Genomic DNA, 7,882 nt, shown 5'->3' on the forward strand with positions numbered 1-7,882 from the left:
AGAATATTGGCTTGTTCGCACGCGAAGGCAATCGATGCACTGGGCCGGATTGACTGCGTCCGCCCATGAACCTCGTGGACGTTTCGCTCAACTCGTTAGTCCTCGGTCATTTCCTCGGGTAAAATATTGTGGTATAGTGACTTGAATAGTATTCAAGCAGGTTTGAATTGCAGTGTGCCTGGTTATCATTTTCGTCTGAGGACTTGGAACAGAGGGTTACGCTGCGATAACAGTAAACCCGAGGGCCTGAACCCAAGTCTTTACAAGGTCTTCGTGTACAGACCTTATGAGACATGTCAAGAAAAATGCTGTCCAAAGAATTAGGAACAAAAGAGGTGAACAATAAGTGTCCTCGGTAGTATAGTAAAAACAATGGAGACGATAGGGTCCACGTTTGGGCTGATGTCCACTTTTGGACAGCGTGTTCAAAACGTATGGATTTTCTTCCCAAACTAAATATGTATGTAAACAGAAGAAGGGCAATATAGAAGGTCTACGATTGAAGCTGTTTACACACTTGCGTGTGTAGATCACCTAATATTTACAATTAAATTAAAATATCTTAGACAAATGATCTAATTCAGATTAATGGTTATGTGACGTCGAAAATGACACCGAGGCTCCGAGTGCTGAGCAAATGATACCTAATGCGCTTCCGTCGATATATGAATATCCCCCTCGCTCAGGGCCGCAGTCATAAGCAGGTCCGGGGGAAAAAAATGACCTCGAACTGAAACGAATATATCCTTCGCTGTCTCAATTACGGAATCGACCCATACTGTGGTCCTAATGGGTGTAATTTTCCTAAAACGACTAGTGTATAGTAATAATAATCCCAGGTCTACGAGGCATGTGATGACGGGCTTGCGTCATGGAACGTGAAGGCCAATGCTAGGAATATTTTTTTCCCCAGTGATCTTTCAGTGCAGTGCCGGCAAATGGTTTGAACCACGCATTCGGGCACTGAGAGAAATAATCAGGAAACTGATTATGTGGAACTTGTTTCTAAGCTCTCATAAATGCTGAGCACCGTATTTCGTTTTGTTTGGCCTTGTTCATACGTATTTGCAGAACTGCGAATGAAGCCATCGAATTTTTAGCCGCAGTTGACATATTAAGACTGGTACCACAAAAATGCATTAGTACACTTCATTAATGTATTTATGGGTTATCAGGTCCCACGCCGATTTCAGAATTACAAGCTTTGCGATAGTGCGCACGCGCGGTTGTTTACGTTTCGAGAAAAAAAGTGTGACTTGAATGACGACTAGGGCTAGATTTTTGAGGATAAGACATTCACGGACGTGTGCAGACTGCAGAGCCACGGTCGAACGTCTGATATATCCTAACCTGCCGATTTTATGCGACCCCGCGCGGCAGCCAATCGGAGTCGCCTTTAGAAACTGTGACGTCATTTCGATCATAAATGTGGACTTTTACCTGTTGATTGGTCAATTTGGATGCGATGTTTTTGTAATACAACTGTTTACCGAAAACCCGATATAGACCTTATTCACAAGGTAGCCATTTTTGATCGTGTTCCCTGAATGTATTTTATAATTATTGTAAACTGTTGATTGGGATGGTGCCAGACTATTTATGCGTTCCAAGCCGCACTTTATTTTTAAATTTGGCTTGAAACATTCAGGTATATGTTTAATCACAAAATGTATTCATCAGAGCAGACTGGTATTAATTTGTGATTAACTTTATTTCAGTGCTTTCATTTCTATTCGTTAGTTTCAAAATTAAGGATTTAACCTCGCTTTCAATTTCAATATGGCTGACTCGTTTGTAAACAGAAGGCGCCCGCTGATTGGTCAGAATTTCGATTCTTGTTTTGCATAATATTCATCGTCGAATCTGCTCGCATATCATAGGCCCTTTTTGTGCAAGGAAATGTTCCATAGACTAACATTTTACAGGCCCTACCCCGACATTCATTCACGCGATATAATGACACAGAAACCGTACGTTTTCACGACATGTGAACGTTTATAATTATCTACTTTTGAAAACGATCTTTTCAACTATAACCAACTCGTGAGAAGAGCGTTTTGTTGCCAAAATATGGCGCATTCCCAACGAAAGTTTCCCTTTAACTGAAATCAAATTAATTTCCGCCCATGCTGCGCTTATTCACGTGAATTTCCTCTTGCATTTCTGTTTTGATAGTTCATGTTGATGTGTTGCTATATAGCTGATGACGGTGCTATAACCGAAGGTCCAAAGATTATGGGAACGGCAACACGTGCTCGTATATGTTTTGGGAGACATAAGTGCATATGCCGCACACTCGAGCAATATAACCTCAATTACAACACTAAATTATTCACGTTATAGGGCCGCACTAATGAATGTGGTTATTGCGATCATTACAATCTCCTTTGTGTTCTTTTGCTTGCCATGTTGTGACGGTGAAACATTATGAACCAATCAGCCATTTTTGTCGTCGGTGTTTCTCACATAATTTCGCCGACATGTGTGATGGTCTAGGCCCTACTTAGTTATCATTAATACAAGATTCTCAGTACCAGGTAGCCTACACGATACAATTTGTTACAATGGTAACCAATCCAGAATGCGGGGAACCAGTTAGTTTTTCATGCAGGGTCTTCGGGTGGGTGCAACCTTGTATTAAAATCCCCATAGACATCAGTGCTAATTGCCCATACTTCAAAATTCTTTTTAAAATACCCAGAACTCTCACAGGTATTAATTAAGCTGCACAGGAAAAAATGATGAACAACATTTCATCTTTCTTTTCTTTTTCATTTTTTTTTGTGTGTGGGTTGACCATTGACTTTTCGAGAAATTCCCACCCAAAGAAGACGACCCCTATTTTTCGTAAAGCGGAAAAGTATCCATCTTGACAAACGATCCCTCCACAACATGGCAAAATAGCGCCACTTTCAAGCTCAATTGCATCCAAAATGCTCAGGATTGGAAGACCCAAGTCCGGGCCAGAGGGCCATCGTTTCAATTCCCCAATTTTAAGGCTCTCAGAACTCTCTAATATAGAATATTTTAATGGTAGAACTTTTATTCAGGAGCTCGGCGGATGGTTTTGGCCTTCTTTTTAATCGAAGTAAATCCGAGGGCGACGATTCACCAACAATGCCCTGCTGTGGTGTTGCTCCGGGTCTAAAGATGGCGGCTATGCTGGAGTCGTTTTCCAAATCCAGGTTGTGTTTCTCGACTTTCAGATTTGGCTTCATCTTTCACATAAAATGATTTAGAAAAAAAAACTTCAGTAGCCTACTCGAAGGCTTCGAAGTAAATTAACATCATCCTGTATTTTGACCTGAATATTGTTGCGGTTTGATGTTCAGCAGCAGCTTATGAACCCGACGTGAAAACTGTGTCTCACACATCAGAGACCTGAAATATTTAAGCTGGAACTGAATCCGAGCCGCAAACGCAGCCGAGGTTTGAAAAAAAAAGAAACCTGCGATACTAGCTCTAGCCGTTGCTGGAGATGTGTTAGGTTAGTGAAATATTGATAGCAGTGGGAAGCTTTATGATTTCTAGCATCAGACGAGGGGGTGAGAGGAATGGCGGCAGTGGGAAAATAATCGTATTTCTGCCCTGGGGGACATGGTGCAATATTTATGAACCATGTATCAATAATGTACTGATATTAATGTCTCTGAAGAACGCGCCGGTGAGCACTTCTCTGCATGATTCCATTAAAGTTTAATCTATGTAGGGACCGCTCGAATGTTTATTCTGCGGCCGAACACAAACAAAATACAGTTCCTAATAATTAGTGTCCCTCAACTAGGCTCCATTCATGCAGACATTCACAGAAATGATGTCATGTTTAAAACGAGTGAAGTGCACTACGTTTGGTAGAATGTTGCTGATTCTATTTTCTGCACACTTTGACGTAAGAGCCATTACATATTTTGCTGGGAGTATTTTTTTACTTTGCCAAAAGAAACGGAACAATATAGGCCTTTAAAATACAAGGTGAGTAAAAAAAAATAAAAAAATATCGGGACTATTGCTTTATTGAAGTTCTGCGTGAAGCCATTTCAAAATCTAGCATATGAAAGCCCAATTCATAAGCTTTCTTTTAGTACAAGAATCATTCAAATCACTCATATACTTTTCAAGTAACGGAATTTTAAACACAACCACCGTTTTAAAGCTCTGGCCACGGATCACAAAAAGTGTGCGTTCTTTCAGCAGCAAAACGAAAACAATTTACCCACTTCGCTATGTGATTTGTTTTCGTTTTGCTGAAAGAACACTGAAGTTTTTGTGATCCGTGGACAACCTTAACACGGTGGTTGTGTTTAAAATTCTGTGACTTAAAAAGTACATGAGTGATTCGAATGATTTTTGTACTAAAAAAAAGCTTATGAATTGTGCTTTCATATACTAGATTTTGAAAGTGCTACATGCAGAACTTCACTAAAACAATGGTCGCAACATTTGGATTTCGTGTTTTTTTTTACTCAACCTGTACATTGTAAATAAAGATATCAAACTTTGATCAACGAAGCTATTACTCTTGTAAATGGTTAAGTCTTTCATTCTCAGCGTTGGAGGTCGTATACGTCCGGTAAAAACTAAATGTTAACACGCGCGAAAGTCTCTTATAACTGACAAACTTGCATATTTTCATGATTGCTCACCAATAGTTCCTGAAGTAAAACGTCAAGCGGCGAGCTTCGGGAACCCTCGCCCGGCCCGCCTATGTTAATTTTACACTGGGTTGCGCTTTCCCTTGCTGTAGCTTGTGGCAGAATGATTTCTAACGGTAATCACCCTAAGAACATTCATGTTGGAATTTTCATATTGGTATTCTTTTTTTAAAATTGATGAAAAATCACTTGGAGATGGGTATATAGTAATATTATCATCATCATCATTAGCCTAATTCGATCCAATGCTGGATGAAGGCCTCTCCACTAACCTTCCATGCTTTTCGGTCCCTTGCCAGTTGTTTCCATTTCTTCCCTATGAAATCAGAGATTTCATCTCGCCATCTCTTAGGCTGTCTTCCTCTTCGCCTCTTCAACGATAATGGCGTCCAATCCGTTACTTTCGGGGTCCATCTATGGTTGTATCTTCTCATGACGTGTCCTGCCCAACTCCACTTTTTCCTTTTGATCTCAACTATTATGTCTTGCACCCCCGTCTTTCTTCTAAGATCTTCGTTCCTAATTCTGTCTCTCTTTGTGACTGCAATCATTATCCTTTCCATTGCTCGTACAGTGATTCGCAGTTTTTGCTCTGATTTCTTTGAAGGTGCCCAAGTCTCAGCGCCATATGTTAGATCTGGGATGATGCACTGGTCGAAGAGTTGACGCTTCATCTTTTGTAGTATAGCTCTGTCCTTGAATAATGTAACTGAACTTGCCAAATTTGGCCCATGCAAGTTGTATTCTCCTCTGAATCTTCTCTGAATTTCCAACTGATCTTCTGTCTCAAGTATGAATAGTATATAGTAACAATAAGTATACAGAGGCCTTTTTCGATGATTTTCTTTAAATCGATGTACCAAAAAAATACCTGCAAATTCTATAATATTTTGTGCACGTTGATTTTCCTATTCGAGGGTTGCGGAAGCACGCCACCAGGGGTGATCATTCAGGCTCTATACTGAAAAACATGAGGATTAACAAAAAAACATAGTAGAAAACGTAAGACGAAGTGTTCTGCCTCCTCTCTAAATAATAGCCTTGCCACGCCCAAAGCGTTGTCGACTTTAATCACGGACTAAGGAAGTGGAAATTGGCCAATTTCGACCAGAGTAAAACTTGCCGGTGTAAAAGAAAGAAAAAGAAAACCAAGTTTAGTTAATCGCCGTCATCTTTGTTTGCCCGCTTCCCGCATCTGCCTGTGATAAATAGACACCCATATCCAATCTCATGTAGAATTTATGGTGCCCCAGCGAGCCAGATGCTAGTGATGAATTGTTTTATGACTATTTTGTGTGAACAGAGGTTTATTATTAACCCAAGGTACAAGTAATAAAAATGAAAAAAAGTTGAGGTGATCTGTTAACTTACAGGACATGAAATAGTATACCCACACCAACGACGCAAACGCGTTGAGCGTGTGCCTACATTGTGAGATTTCACTATCGCGTGGCGTCTGTTAAAAGTTGCCGGTACCTCTTTTAAACAAGCATTGAGAACAAGGTGTTTGTAGCGAGGTGCTGCGTCCCAATGAATTTTGTAAAAAGCGGATACGACGTTTTCTCTTGGAGGACGAATACTGTCGTCGAAACAGATGAAACATGATCGCTGTAACCTGTCGTTGGAAATGTTTTATCTAGGACATGGACAGAAAGGTGGGACCCTGGCTGTCTAAACCGTATACCAATCCGGAAACTTAAGGTTGCCGTCGAAGTTGTGTTCATGTTGACAGTTCATCGCTAGTATCATACCACGATAGTGACAGCAGGTCGTTTTTAACTTGTGCTTGGTGATTGTTGGCTACTAGCCTGGTTTTTATTGAAACTTGTATTGGGTGACTGTTGACTACCTTAAGCCCTCATGGTTGGACCAGGTTTAGACTTAGCCTACCGGATCACCGGGACTTTCTGTTGTATATGCCTCGTGCAAAGGGGCATGGAACTCTCAGAACTCCGATGAATTGACAGTTGACGCGGATGACAGTAACGTAAGAATGCTGATTCCACTCGAGTCCCCACTTGGACTTTGCCACAGTCTCTTGTGAGCGCTCTGAGCCTACTATGAGCAACACGCGACGATCAGGTGGAAGTTGATCCATCAGTAACTACCGGTTTAACTATGAGAGAAAAAATAACGACTAGTAAAGACAATCGCAGGAGGCCATCGAGAAACGATAAAGAAAGATCCTTCTGTGGTACTACCCAAGAAAAACGTCTGGACATAATGACTACGTGGACACACTGTCATTCTCACACTGTGAAAAGGCCGAACTATTAGTTTGTCTGACTCTTTTTTTATAAGCAAGGCGTAAAACGCTTCTTCAAGACCCAACATCTTGCAGAAGTCAGCCGATTTGGAGTTGCAAATTACAAGCGCTGACAATGACTCTATCTGTAGTCACCTCCCGTTAGTACTAAGGTTTGGTCCTCACAAACTTACGCAGTCTGGTTTCATGATACTACCGAGGACACATACCAAGGAACTATATCTACCGAGGACCCATGTTCTTTTCATTGTTCCTTTTGTTTTGGACTCCAACTTTTTCCTGAAATTCCCCGTAAGATTTGCACTCGAGAACAACCGAGGGCTTTAGCTCAGGTCCTCGGTGGTACTGTTCACTCCGGGAACCCGTTTTTCCAAGTCCTCGGTCGTCAAGGATAACATGTACGGGAATCACTAGCGGACAAGGATGAATTATACCAAGCGGATCGGGCGGCAGCAGGGTAGGCCCTCGCACCCCAAACGGCATCCCATAAGCGGGACATGGCTGTCGCAGCATGGGCTACCTGGATTGGTGGAGGCCGCCTGGCCAGTACACGAGGAGCCGAGATCGTGTCCAACTCACGGCCAGAGTTTTGTGGTGGGCATGGAATGCTAGTTTTGTGTTTCTGTCTATATTGCACGGGTAGCTAGCTTTAAGACTTAGTGTTTGAATAATGTGAGTCAATGAAATATCTCTGAAGCATCTCACACCGTCAAAAAATCAAGAGAGTGAAAATGAAGATTATCGTATTTAATTCAATATTTAAACTGTATAGTCTGTTCACCACTTCAATCGAAGTGTTTGGTGCATTTCCCCCAATTCTACGTGTGTGGTCATACCTTTGATTCTTAAGTTAAATTAATATGCTCGTGCCTTTCAACTCATTCAAGTTTTACAAAATAATTCATGTTCAATTTGTATGTGTAATTTTAGCGATTCCCTCGCCGTAATTTAAGCTTCTGCAACC

The sequence above is a fragment of the Patiria miniata genome, unplaced genomic scaffold, assembly GCF_015706575.1.
Source record: "Patiria miniata isolate m_02_andy unplaced genomic scaffold, ASM1570657v1 HiC_scaffold_16, whole genome shotgun sequence".
Taxonomy (NCBI): domain Eukaryota; kingdom Metazoa; phylum Echinodermata; class Asteroidea; order Valvatida; family Asterinidae; genus Patiria; species Patiria miniata.